Below are 14,117 nucleotides of genomic sequence, written 5' to 3' on the forward strand. Positions count from 1 at the left end.
TGTACGTTTATCCGAACGTATTAAGAAATGATGATGGAAAAAACAAACCACATTAATTATTATGTTATATCATAATTAACCAACTGGGCAGAATTATATTATATAAAATATTTAAATGTGATCTATTATTTTATTATTAGTATATTTTTATTAGGCTTAGAAATATTTTTAAGATGACAACTTCTTAAGTCCTCAAAAAGTATGACATTTGTCTATGGATCATATTAATTTAAAATTCAATATGGATGCAAAACACATAAAATATACATCTTGATTGGTAATTTATTACTTATAATGATTTTTTGTTTACATTGGTTTATATAAACGTTACAAAAAGATTATAGCGATCTTTTATTGCGATAGTTAATTGAGCACCTAAATTCAATTCTCTGTTATAACTTTGATGAAAAACATTTAAAATATCCGTAAAACTAATTTATATATTGCACTAACAAAATATTATTATTATATTTCATTAATCAAAAAGTAGTTGAATAAATTGTAATAATATTGTTTTTAATTCATTGTGTTATGTTTCAATTTTAGTGTACATTTTATTTTAACTTAACAAACAAGTGTTTTTATCTTTGTATTACAAAGTAATGTTGCTAACGTGCTATATTGCTTTTACAACAGTAAATTGTACAAATTTTTATGATAAATATGAATAAAATCTGAATCAAAAATAAATAAATGAATAAAACTGGAGTCCATAGAGAAATTAATATAAAATTGTTGCCACAGTCATGGTGTCGAGTCGAGTGAGCGACTAGACGAAAAAGTTGTGTCTATGGTATTTCACGGTGAAGGGAGGAGGGGCGATAGATTTCGCTTCGTTGTCGCGTATTATAATTTTTAAGTGATTTACGACAAAATCTGTATAAATGGATTGAATTGAGTGACATTGTTTGGTGCTTTGAGTGTGTACTGGATGCTTCGCTGACCGCTGTGTTCCTCCGCCGAGTACATTTTGACCGCTCCCAGTGACCAGAGTACGTACGTCAGTCATCAAGTATTTTTCATGCTGTTTGTACTACTTGCTAATAGTAGGGGCCGTGTGATAGTAAAAGCTGTTGGAAAGTGCATTCATATAGGAAATTGATGTCGTAAAAACCTATCTCACGTTCCATTTATCTAAGTTATGAGTTGATGGTGAAGTCTATATTATTTGGATGTTTGTGGCCATTTTCGGTGTGTATTCTTATAGTGATATTTACGTGTCGGTTTGTGATAATAATGAGTTGTACGTGAGGATAAGGCTGGAGAACTATGATTAGTAAGCTATTCACACACGTATCTACTTTAAGTGATCTTTCTAAGCTAAGTACGCCCAACGTTACGAATACTACCTACGTCTTACGTTTTCGCAGAATTTTTTGATGTTCTATGAATGAAATACATTGTAAATTTGTAAGAGCCTATCGTAATTATATTGGCGTATAAGTTGCACACATAAAAATGTATAAATATTTTAGTTTACTGCAAAAGATTCCTAGTACATTATCCTTAACGCATTCCAATAGCATTTTTATATTTCCTGTAGTTTCTCTTATATCATAAATGAATCTATAAAACTATGCAGTTTATATCCTACATATGTTTTCCTCATCATAAGTTTGCATAAAACACGAAAGTTGTAAGTGGTATCTTGCAACAGGTGCTGTTATTAATGCTTAACGTTTTATAACCATGTCATGATGGCACTACTGTCACACGTATTTATACAATATAACAGCTATGTTGTCTGGGTGTGGTATGGCACACTGCACTGAGTTGCATCGGAGATAAAGTTCAAGTGTAGTCTTACCACACTGCATGTTACAACTATCGAATATCACCACTAATCCTACTATGTTTGTTTGTCTTAAAGAGTGGGGATCCTTTAGAACAATCCTAAAGTATGTATAAGGACTACTGTTATAAGGTAGGAATAAATATTACAATGTTTCTATTAAGTTTTCCATCAAGAGATTCCATTGAAATGATCTTTTGCCATCATTGTCACTAACCGCTGACTTCATACCATCAATACTTTTTTGGCACTGAGAAGGAAAATATTTCTTGTTTGAAGTTTATACAGTTATAATTATGTTACTATGTTGGGTGTGTGCATATTATCTTATGTGGTATTTATATGTGGTATTTATGGTATATATATATATAGTGGTATTTTAATGTTAATTACTTCTTAGAACTTAATATCATAGTCAATTAATTTTAAAATATTTGTCAATATATTTATTGACTCAGGGTATTTAATATTTAAAAGTAATAATATGGTTGCGAATAATAAGAAATTCATTATATAAATATTTTTTTAAAGACAGTAAAAAATAAACTTATTTTATTTAGTTTTCCCATAAAATTAAATATCTTATGATATTTCAATTTGGAATTCATGTGAAAAGTGAAAAAAATGTATTGAAAATTTTAATATAAAATATTTTGATATTTTTTCTAATAGTAATTGAAAATATGACCCCAATTTTGTCATTCACACAATTTGTATGATGAGTAGGTAAATTGACAGTACAATTTGCGCTTCCTCTTATATGTGGGCCGATGTCAGCAATGCAGGTTAGCACAATATCAATAGCCTTGGTCAGATTAAATAACTTTAGGTATTTTTGAAGTTCTTCAATCAAGAAAGTGTTGTTTCAATGTTTACATGTGCAAAATAGAGTAGCAATCATTATATTTTTTGCCCGTTATTTTTGTTTATTTCCCATTCATTTTTTAATAGTTATGTGTTGTACTTCAGGGAAAGATTTCAATTTGTAACAAAATATTCTTTCATATATAGAATATCTAATTTATATTTATATTTTTTGGTATTTATATGTATTGAATAAAAAATATTTACTTTATTGTAGCATAACATAAACATAACTTATTTTATTTTTCATAATAATCTTGAAAAATGTCAATTGAGTGCTTTTGCATTTAAAAAAAAAATGCAAATTTACCTATGGACACTTATTTTTGTTGGGTTTAACAGTGTAATGCAGGAGATTCGATATTGTTTTATTTAAAGTGCATATAGATTATGGATCCTTGCATCCTCCTACAAAAGCAAGTAACTATTACTAATGTAAACGCATGTCCCGTTTTGAACAGGACTGTCCTATTTTCAGCTGCTCTGTGCCAGTGTTCCAAATAACAATTCAGGGATCAAAAAAAATTCATTTTCGGAAGAACGAAAACTATTGTCGGTATGTTTTCGCTGACAGAAATACAAATTTCATAAACTATTTAAATCTTTACCATCTTTTTTTGTCGACATTTCTAATAGGGGGTGGCGAATTCAACTTTTATCGTAAATTCACGCCACGCCACTGAAATAAAATGTTCCATATAATTGGCTCATTGCAAAGGTGTCCTATAAAAACATGGTTACCTTGAACTAGCGCACTATAATAGTCAAAACCAAATTCTATTCAATTCCATTCATACCAAGGAAACGTAAATATTTCCATTACCCTCTTTCACACATGGCGTTAGTATTGTATGCTCAAAACCCGTGCAATGTTAAACAATAAACACAGTAAACACCACTGTGTATTAGGAATTATGCCCTCAAGGGACAGATAAAAACACCTCCGCAAGTATTGCGTGGAATTCGCCTTCTGTAAATAAAAGCCTGGTTGCTTGCGACTTTATTAAATGGGGAAAAAACGTGTAGTGAAACTTAGGATAAGAATTCAATTCAAACAATTCTTCAATTAAATACTTTAATTGTGTACTTGTCGATAGTTTTGATTTTTACGAAACGTCGATGGTAATGTGTCCTTTTTCAATTTTCTATCAATTTGTAACTTCAGTGGACTCTCCTCGAGACCTTTATAACCACTAACAAAATGGTTTTGAAAAATATGTCATCGACGACGATTTTGATCCGAAAATGTGGATGTGGATGTGGTTTGCAATCCTCATTCTAATTGGAAAATTTTACTAATTGCATTGATCATCTGAGTACCAATTTTGCATTTAATAACCAACTTTTTAAAACTATCCTGAAAATATGCCATAAAGCGTCTACGCTCTCATACCGGCAATTTAACTTCCTCGCTCAACTTTGGTACATGTGGCCACACTGTCTCATTCATCTCCGTTTGGCGGAAACAGCCGGCGGAGGGTATAAGTTGGGATAACTGGATTTATTAGTAACTGCGATGGCATGCGCCAGGCTTTTATTTTGTTTTACAAACGCGCACGTTTCGCGTTGCGGCGTGATTCATAATGTCGGCGCGTTTTTGCGGGATACTTCTTATGAGTATGACGGTTGTGCGCCGTGTCCTAGCGTATATTTGTTGCTTTACTCCCAGCAGTATATTGCTTATTACAGATATATGAAAACGGTTGTGAATTTTATTGTGGCAATATCCGCAGAAGATGAGAAAGTTCGGACGTAAATATTTCGTCGTTAACCCATTACTGTGTTATTGCTGGGTACGGATCTATTCTTCATTCCAGGTCAGGTTTATATTTTCCCTGTAGTCCCGGGACTAGAATAGGGCTACGGTATCCCCTGCCTGTCGTAAAAGGCGACTAAAAGGGGGCTTCCGGGATTGCGGGCGGCAAGAGTGGGAGCTCAAGCCGTCCAACAAGCAACCCCGGGAAGGACGGCGGTGTGTGTAGCCGCATGCCGTCGTAAACACCAGGTGTGCGTGAGGAGCGTAAATTGCTCCCCCAAGGGCAGAGCCCAATAGGGGCATCGCGCTTGGAGGACTCCGGTTGTGTTCCATCGGAGATCCCGGAGTTCTCCGCCAAGCGCTGAGGACGGCTACCGGGGGGGTTTTAGTGCGGTAAAAGTCCCACATAACCCGGCGTCGCTCCCACGTCGTCGGGTACCTTTTGAAGGTTCCCTCGTAAACAAAAAAAAAAAAGGTCAAGTTTATATGATAGTCTGCCGCCCGAGCCAAGTGCGAATTAGGCGCACATCTTTGAAAACTAAATTGAGGCGTGTAGATTACCTTAGGATGGTTTGCCTTACTATGATAGCTAGTGATAATTTCTAATAGGCACATTACATTGAAATAAATACTAGGCTACTAGGATTACAACGCGACTAGGATACACCTAAATAAATAATTGGGAATTCGTCAACGAGTGTCAATTTACAATATTGCGGTAGCTTAAATAATTACGGGCGCATTAGCTTCTATAACAAGTCAACTTCGTACAAATGGATTTGAGTAACCCGACATTGTTACAAGTACCGTACCGTATTACTCGGTACAACGGATCCACCACATTGTTCACAGTTGTAACATTATAAGGGCTATAATGCTTGACTTGTCATGCTCACTGACAATTTTATCGTATGTATCGTAGAATATTAACTTGTATATGTATCTTGTAAGGTTATTCGTGGAAGATATAATGCTGTATATAACCTACTGCGAGATAAGTTTTTATTAATTTACAGGACTTGAATGCCAAATCATTAACATCTGTTTTCGTTGCTGTGTATTGATTATTGAGGCATTTCAACTAAGTCCTCGTTTGAAATTTTAAGACCTCCAGTATTCAGTTGTAACACCAAATCTAATATCTTATTGACGAAGGCATCAACAGCATCAACTGTAGTAGGAAGTGCCAAATAGCTAAATTAGTTTTTGACAGTCCCATCAAATAATATCAGCCAACGCAATGATATCGGACGACACTGGAAGCCTGCCAAAGTAGTGCCATCAGCAGTAAAGGGTAATGGGACCTGCGCGAGGGTGTGACCTTATGGTCTTCATTGATAGTGTTCAATATTATAAATATATAGAGATAGCTAGTGTAATAAGATAGGTTGAAATATGGCCTCTCAATCGACGGGTCCGACGTTCGAATCTCAAGTACGCACCTGTAATTTTTCTGTTATATACGTACTAGAAATAAGTTACCTACTACACGCTGGAGAGTTAATAATATACAATCTCAAAGGTGTGTGAAGTGCAGCCCAATTCGCGTATTTCTGCCTCACAACAGCAGTGTTAAGCGCTACTGTGTTCTGTTTTAAGTTCTGGTAAGGGAGACATACTTTTCCGAGGCGTTCCAGCTTAGTCCTCAAGGGTGCCGCTACCTTTGAGGACTAAGCTGGAATCTCATCTGTTGCCGAGCTTAGGTAGGAATGTCTAATCCTATCTGGGGTTGATTACAGATGTCCATGGGCGGCAGTAGCCACTTACCATCAGGTGGACTGCATGCTCGTCTGCTACTCCTATGTTATAAAAAAAATTTTGATCCACAATTGTAAACTCATTTGGTTTATTGTTAATCGCCTGTTTATGTTACTGATATCTGCATCGTATTGTTATACGGCAATAGCATTCCACTGGCCGCTTGCATGATGTCAATCTTAATAAGCAATGATGTTGTCAGTGGTTTCATTAACGTACCTTGCGGTCAAGAGTATTAATTTGAAAACGAATACCACGTGTGTCGTTAATCGATGTAAGGTATATTTTGAATTCATATGCAAGAAAGATATGTAAGTACTTTTAAGTTATACTTCTTTTGGTGTGTTTGGGAAAAGTGCTGAGAGCGAGTTTTTTACACCAGCGACAAATAAAAAGATACGTCATTAAGTTGGCTAGTAAATGTCTCAAGTTTTGCTGGAAAGGCTACCAGCTAAGAAATTTTAAACATTTTATTTTTTAGAAATGACACAATACGATACGGTAACAATATTTTTGGTTTTCTTATTAATAATAGATTTACTTTTTTCATGTGTGTGTATTGATAAAGCTCTACTTTTTTATTAAATACACCAAATAAGTGTAATTTACAAACACGTTTATTGATAAGGTTAATTGATAAGGTACTTTACGGTATCAAATTCCACCAACAGTTTAATTATTGAAGCAGTCTTTAATGTAATTTGTTGTTAAAAAGTAATTGAAGATAAATAATTTAAGATAGTAGAACTTTCCAACTTTTGGTCAGATAGATCCAAGATAGTTTTTTGAAGCATTCCATCTTAGTACTCAGAACTAGACACGTGATCTGTGATACATTTATCGTAGGAATCTTCTAATATTGGGCTGTAGTGATCACTTAATATTTCGTGGACTGCAACTTTGTTTGATACGCTAAAAGATCGTAAAATCGATGTGGTTCGCCAAAGGAGATACCACCGACATACTTATTTCTATTGTGAAGTAGTTGTTGCGTTTCGATAGAATGTTGTGGAGTACCATCTAAGTAGATGTAGAGCAACGTAGTTGTGGTCGACTTCAGGCACAAACCCCTGTTCTATATGAAGTTGGATTTAATTATCCATGGGCTGTAGTTAACTTTTACCATAATCATATAGACACGCACGTTTCTACTTCTACCATGTATATAAAAAACTTATTAGATAAAAAAAATAAACAACTTAAAAACTGTAGCGTATCTTGTTGAACAGTAAAAAGCAGATAGTCTCCCAGTGGTGGTCGTACGCCGCAAATATTTAGTGTCCGCTGCCGCCTCCATATTCCCCCAGTTAATTGCTGCAGCAATTAGCCTCGATTTAAGTACGCGGTGTGAATGCACCGAACGTCCACAGATCGTTTAGGGCAGGGGTGGGCAAAGGTTTCGCTACGCGGGCCAATATTTACAAAAAAATATATATGGAGGGATGGGGGGCCAGATTTCCTGTACTTACCTATTGAAAAATTAATAGGTGTATAGGTTCATGGGCGTCGGTTTTTTTCATTGTCACCCTGTACACAATTCAAAATTTTTTTTCGCTGACATATAAAGTTACATTTTTTTTGATAAATACGATTTGGTAATTTTTTTGGTTGTTTTGATATCGATGAAGCTATATTATATTATTATATATTTTTTAGTAATGATTAATTAGGTCCTATTTTCGTAAGATACCCGCGGGCCGGAGATAGTTTGACTACCCCTGGTTTAGGGCGACAACATTAATTAAGTTCTTTATTCTTCGGGTTTTTACGCGACGTAGACCGCTCCTTTATGTCTTAAGTATTTCGAGTGCCTACAAGTTTGTTGGTGTTTACGCGTTTATTGGGAAAATTTTTTGTTTTATGAGTTTTACAATCAATATTAAAAAAAATCTTCATTTGTAGAGTCAAGAGGTGAGAGGAGCTTCTGAAAATGATTTTAAATAATGGTTATACAGATAAATGAATACCTAAATAAAATGTATATGATGTAAAAAATGTTATAATTGATTTTTTATTTCAAGGTAGATAAATATTACCAACGCGCAATTATTAGACATATTAGAATAAACAAACTACCAATGCTTACCTACTTGTTTGAAGAATAAATGATCAAAGACATACCTACCTATACCTATATCTCTAATCTTTATAATTGTATGTTATGGTATGTGTATAATATTCCGTATATATTCTATGCAATAATACTGGTTATCTATATTTCTTAAGACTCCTGCTATGTTGCATTTTATTTTATTGTTAATTTTTCCATGGGGCTTTGCAGTGTGTGTAGTGTTTTTAAAAAATATCTTAAGAATTCTAAAAATGTTCTTAAAAGTGCGTGAAGTTTACCAAAACGCACTTGGCCCGTGCGATGCACGGTGGCCAAAAAAGTTTGCCCATTCTGAGGGAAGACCCATGCCCAGAATTGAGATAATAATGGGTTTATCACGATAAGAATTGTATATCAATAATTTCAAAATTCCCTTTTTATTTTAACTTTCCATTATGGAATTTGTGAAAGGGGTTCATAGCACTGCACGGTGTGCAGTAGCCACTTAATATTACGTCCGTCTACAAATTTAATACTTCCACCGCATAAAAAGACATTGCAAGCAGTAAATCTGATAGTTTATACCCGTACGTGATCGAGATCGAAATTTTATCGCGTATCGTCACACAAAACCTTTGTATTGCACGTTTATACGTGTATCAAGAGCTCAGTACATTAAACTTTCTATAATACGTCTAGTGCTGTGCCGGATATCCGAGTTAAAAAATATCCGTATACGTTACTTTTTTGGAAGATTTTGAACGAATGTTTTTCATGATTAAATTCCATTGTACATACACCAAAATTCGAAATTAAGTTAGCAATCAAGCTTTTTTAAACACCATTTTTATTAGTTTCATTTAATTTATTTAAAGATCTACGTATAGACGGGCCAGCAATTGCCCGTCCGCCTATTGACAGACAGACAGTAAGAAGATAATATTTGCAATTAACTATAATTAAATAAAATTAACAAAACAAAAAGACGTACAACGTAAGTTAAAACAATTTTTCTCATTCCATCGTCACCCCCTTTTATGATGACTGAGTATAAATTAAGATCCGTATCCGCAGGTCCGGAAACTAATAATTCGTATCCACGTTTATACGAATACATAAGTTATAATCCGGCACATCACTAAATAAGTCTTATAGTCTTTCTTTGTGTCCGTTCCTTACTGTTATCGCGTACATGACATTGTTACTTGGTATAATCGAACTTTATAATGCTACTTTGTTTATAAATATTGTTTTGTTTCTGATAACTAGAGCATAAATTTAATAATTGCTTATCAATTTTGTTTACGAACAAATGTAGTTATTAACTGTATAAGGAGTAGTCATCGATTAGTAAAGATTACTCACTCCTAACAAGAAAATGTACCCAGTCTTGAGAATTGAAATAGTTGCGTAAAAAAGTTTAGGGACATTTCAGCACGTCTCCGTGCTAAAATGTCCCTAAAATATTTGATATAATTATTTATTTATTACGTAAATTACGCAGTATTAGTTATTTATTCGTAAATTTTCTCTAAAATGTTTTTATTTGTCAAGAATAAAAAAAAAGAACTTACTAAAATAAGCTGTTTGTGGCTTCATTCAATTTCAAGGCGGCGAAGTATCTTTACTAATCTATGGGAGTAGTAGTAACCATTTGCCCTTTGAAGTACTTAACGATGTTTACGTAGTCATATTGTGGTTGATATTGTTTTTATAGTATTTTTATTAGTATAAACTAAGTAAACAACGGTAATAGGTATAAAATATCAGGCATTAATATAGTTTAGAAATATAAGACATTATAGTGGTAGAAGAGGAAGGATAAGATACTTTTGAAGGTGATATAACCCTCTGTGGTTCGACTCCGGCGGCACCACCGCTATTTCTGCCTAATACCAGCAGTGTTAAGCGCTGTTGTGCCGAATTGAAGGTTTGCTAAGAGAGACATTATTTTCCGAGACGTTTCAGCTTAGGATTTAGGGGTAGCGGCGCATGTGTGGCCGACCTCTCTTAGGAATCTAAACTTAACTAGGGTTAATTACGGACGTCCATACGCGGCAGTAGGCACTTACCATCAGGTGGACTGCATACTCGTCTGCTACTCTTATATAATAAAAGAAATACAATTATACATAGCACCAAGAGACAGCAATCGTACACTAAATATGTTCATACCGTAAGATAGGCTTCCTTCTCCGGTATTTTCATTACGTCATGACACAGATTAAAAAAGAACGAGCAATATAGTCCAGTTGTATGAAATTCACATACTGAATGTGTGCAGATATTTTGTCTGTGATATATAAAAAAATAATTTCAAACGGGAAAAGAATATTCTGAGATTTGACTATTGTTTTCTTTGCAATATTCTTGCAGTGTGGTAACGTCTCCTAATCTTCACCCTACTGATTCCGACAGAAGGTCAATGTCCCATAGAGCAGAAATAATTTGATGGTGGGGATGAATTAGTGGTACCGTGACCGTAGATATAGTACGGGTGTTTAAAGATGGTAGAAACTTTCGTGGTTCGTCTACCAAAGCCCAGCGCTACACCTATTTCTGCTCTAAAACAAAATAGTTAAGCATTTATTGTTTGGCTTGCCAAAGAGAGGTTGCTTCTTCCTTATCAAACCCTTCAACAAGAAACGGGCATTGTGTTTGTGGCCAATTTATGGTAGGACCCCAATCCTATCTGGAATGATTACAGATATTCATGGGCGGCAGTGCCTGCAATCATTTATATTATAACACAAGAACAACATCGGTTATCTACTCATACGCTCCCTATTAAAATATGTTTAACTTTAATTTAAAAATATTGTATAGTATTTCAACGTAAAGCTGCATCTGCCGCTCATGTCGGTGTCACTTGAATGGCTCGGTGCGGCGCGACCGCCACTCAAAGGCAACCGGCAGCAGGGTAACTGACAGTTGAAAATGTGTTTGTTGATGCGAAAACGTATCGACGGCTTTGGCAATGGTGCCAAGTCCAAAATGTCAAACTTTATAAAGCAAAGAGATTTGTACGAATTCTTGAAAAATGTTATTAAGAAACAATAATAAAAGAAGTGATAATTTAGTAGTTAGAAACTCTTCCTCTGCTAATAGGTCTGAACATAGGTCTGCCAATAGATTGAAGGTGGTAGAAGCCTTTATGGTTCGATTCCGGCGGCACCACCGCCACACCTATTTTTGCCTCATAACAACAGCGTAGAGCGCTGCTGTGTTCTGGTTTAAAGGGTGTGATGAGGTAGACATACTTTTCCAAGGCGTTCCAGCTTAGTCCTCAGGGGTAGCGTCGCACCTGTGGCCGACTTCAGGTAGGAATATCTAATCCTATCTGGAGTTGATTACAGATGTCCATGGCCGGCAGTGCCCGCTATTAAAGGGACATGCTCGTTTGTACTTATTTTTTTATAAAAGAAAGATACTAACCTCACATAGCTACTAACGCTACGTTTTTTTTTTTTTTTTTTTTTTTTTTTTTTTTTTTTGTTGACGAGGGGGAAACCTCCAAAAGGTACCCGATGCCTTGGGAGCGACACAGGGTTATGTGGGACTCTTACCGCACTAAAACCCCCCCGGTGGCCGTCCTCAGCGCTGCGTAGAGGACTCCGGGATCTCCAAAGGAACGCAACCGGAGTCCTCTTAGCGCATTGCCCCGTCGGGCTCCGCCCAGGTGAGCTTATCGCTCACCGCACCGTCTGGTGCATACGACGGTATGCGACCACACATACCGCCGTCCTTCCCGGGGCCGTTGGCTGGGTGGTTCGAGCTCCCACTCTTGCCACCCACGACCCCAGAAGCCCCCTTTTAGTCGCCTCTTACGACAGGCAGGGGATACCGTAGCCCTATTCTTGTCCCGGAACTACAGGGATACCTCGCCGGGGACCGCTAAGTACGGCCGCGGCGATTTCTCCTCCGAGCGGGTTCAGCGCGCTCCCTTGCTCGCTCGGCGTCTTCCTTCGCACACATGACCATGTCGCAGAAGGTGATCATGCCGTCCCAGGCTTCGCTGCGCTGAACCATCGCTCCGACGATGGCCGACGGAGAGAGATCCGGTCCCACTTTTTCGACGAGGATCCGCCGCTGCGACTCCCACGCCGGGCAGAACTGCAGCGTGTGCTGTGCGGAATCCTCGTCGTGCCCGCAATGGTAACACCGGGCCGTCTCTTCTCTTTGTATCCTTTTCAGATACTCACCGAAACAGCCATGTCCGGTGAGTATCTGAGTAAGGCGGTAGGTCACTCTACCCCTGCTCTTCAGCCAGGCCCGAAAGTTCGGTAGGATAGCGTCAACCACCCTTTGGCGTATGTTCCTAGGCTCGTGAAGCCGTTCGCGCCAGCACCTCAGAGCTCGCCATTTGGCTCTCCTCCGAAGCGCTCCGATCGTCTCTTCGTTGAAGAGTTCAGTCCTCTGACGGAGGACTCGGATCTTATGAAAGACCCGTGCGTCCATATCCGCCAGAATGTCCAGGGGCGGAAACCGCCCCAGGACTGTCGCCGCCTCATACGAAATGGTACGGTAACCTCGGGCGACTCTGATTGCGATCGTACGTTGCGCGGAATTCAGTTTCCGCGCACGACGCCGGCTGGCAGACAGTTTGTCCGACCATACCGGCGCACCGTAGAGCGCAATCGAGCGTATCACACCCGCGTAGAGACGGCGGACTTCTTCTCTTGGTCCCCCGAGATTCGGCAGCAGTCTGTGCATGGCACCCGCTACCTTATGAATCCGAGGGACGAGACGATCGAAGTGCTCGTCGAAGCACCAGCGGCTGTCCAATATTAGGCCAAGGTACTTCATGAACCTGCCTATCCGGACATCCGCTTCGCCGACACGCACTGAGGTCTCAGCTGGCTCGACTCTTAGCCTACGGCCGTGGAACCATATCGCCTCGGTTTTCTGGGACGCTACCTGTAGGCCCAACCCGCGGATCTTCGCTATGACGCGTGCTACCCCGAGCTCTGCTAGCCGAGCCGTTCTCGAAAAAGACACCCCTTCTGTGAGAACGAGGGTGTCATCGGCGTAGCAAACGATGCTCACTCCTAGTGGGAGCACCGTTTTCAGCACTGCGTCATATGCGATATTCCACAGTAGTGGACCCAGTACCGAACCTTGCGGCACCCCGCGCCAACAACGCTACGTACCCTATTAAATTATTTTTAACTTTAATTTAAAAATATTTTATAGTATTTCAACGTAAAGCTGCATCTGCCGTTCATGTCGGTGTCACTTGAATGGCTCGGTGCGGCGCGACCGCCACTCAAAGGCAACCGGCAACAGGGTAACTGACAGTTGAAAATGTGTTTGTTGATGCGAAAACGTATCGACGGCTTTGGCAATGCTGCCATGTCCAAAATGTCAAACTTTATAAATCAAAGACCTGTGGAAATTCTTGCTAATATTATAAAGAAACAATAATAAAAGAAGTGATAGTTTAGTAGTTAGAAACTCTTCCTCTGCCAATAGGTCTGATCTCTGAAGTTCAAATCCCCGATCTCCTTTAGGTTTCTGCGGAGGTACGTGCCCAGCAGTGGGTCAGTAATGGGTTAACAGCAATTATTAAACAGAACATCATCTTCGTATGTTTAAGCAAGAATAATGTTTCAAAGACTTATTTTTTTTTTTTTTGTTTCTTTAAAATGTTGTTCTTATTTCGTTCTAATATATTTAAAATGTTGTCAAAACCATCACTATGACTAAATATGTGTTTAGCACCTTTCATTTTGTCGCCTATGTATGATCTTTGAACTTCAGCTGTAAATCATTGTGCAAGATTTAACAAATTTCGATTTATAGATTTTCTAGTTAAATTACCTATTTAACAAATATATATATTTTCGGAAGAGTAACTTCGGTAAAAAGCATGCCATTTTGGCTGGCTTGTGAAGCTA

The 14,117-nt window shown here is 37.8% G+C and overlaps 1 protein-coding gene across 1 annotated transcript in view; it reads left to right on the plus strand.

The window, feature by feature from the left end:
* Positions 1-775: 775 nt before the first annotated feature.
* p120ctn (adherens junction protein p120) overlaps positions 776-14,117 on the plus strand; it is an 81,509-nt gene continuing 68,167 nt past the window's right edge. Inside the window, exon 1 of the mRNA XM_073089990.1 lies at positions 776-992. The gene's annotated coding sequence lies outside the window, so the exon portion shown is untranslated. The remainder of the gene's footprint in view (positions 993-14,117) is intronic.

Source organism: Epargyreus clarus, unplaced genomic scaffold (genome assembly GCF_041222505.1).
Source record: "Epargyreus clarus isolate Ecla_fem2 unplaced genomic scaffold, WU_Ecla_fem_2.2 ptg000031l, whole genome shotgun sequence".
Classification (NCBI taxonomy): domain Eukaryota; kingdom Metazoa; phylum Arthropoda; class Insecta; order Lepidoptera; family Hesperiidae; genus Epargyreus; species Epargyreus clarus.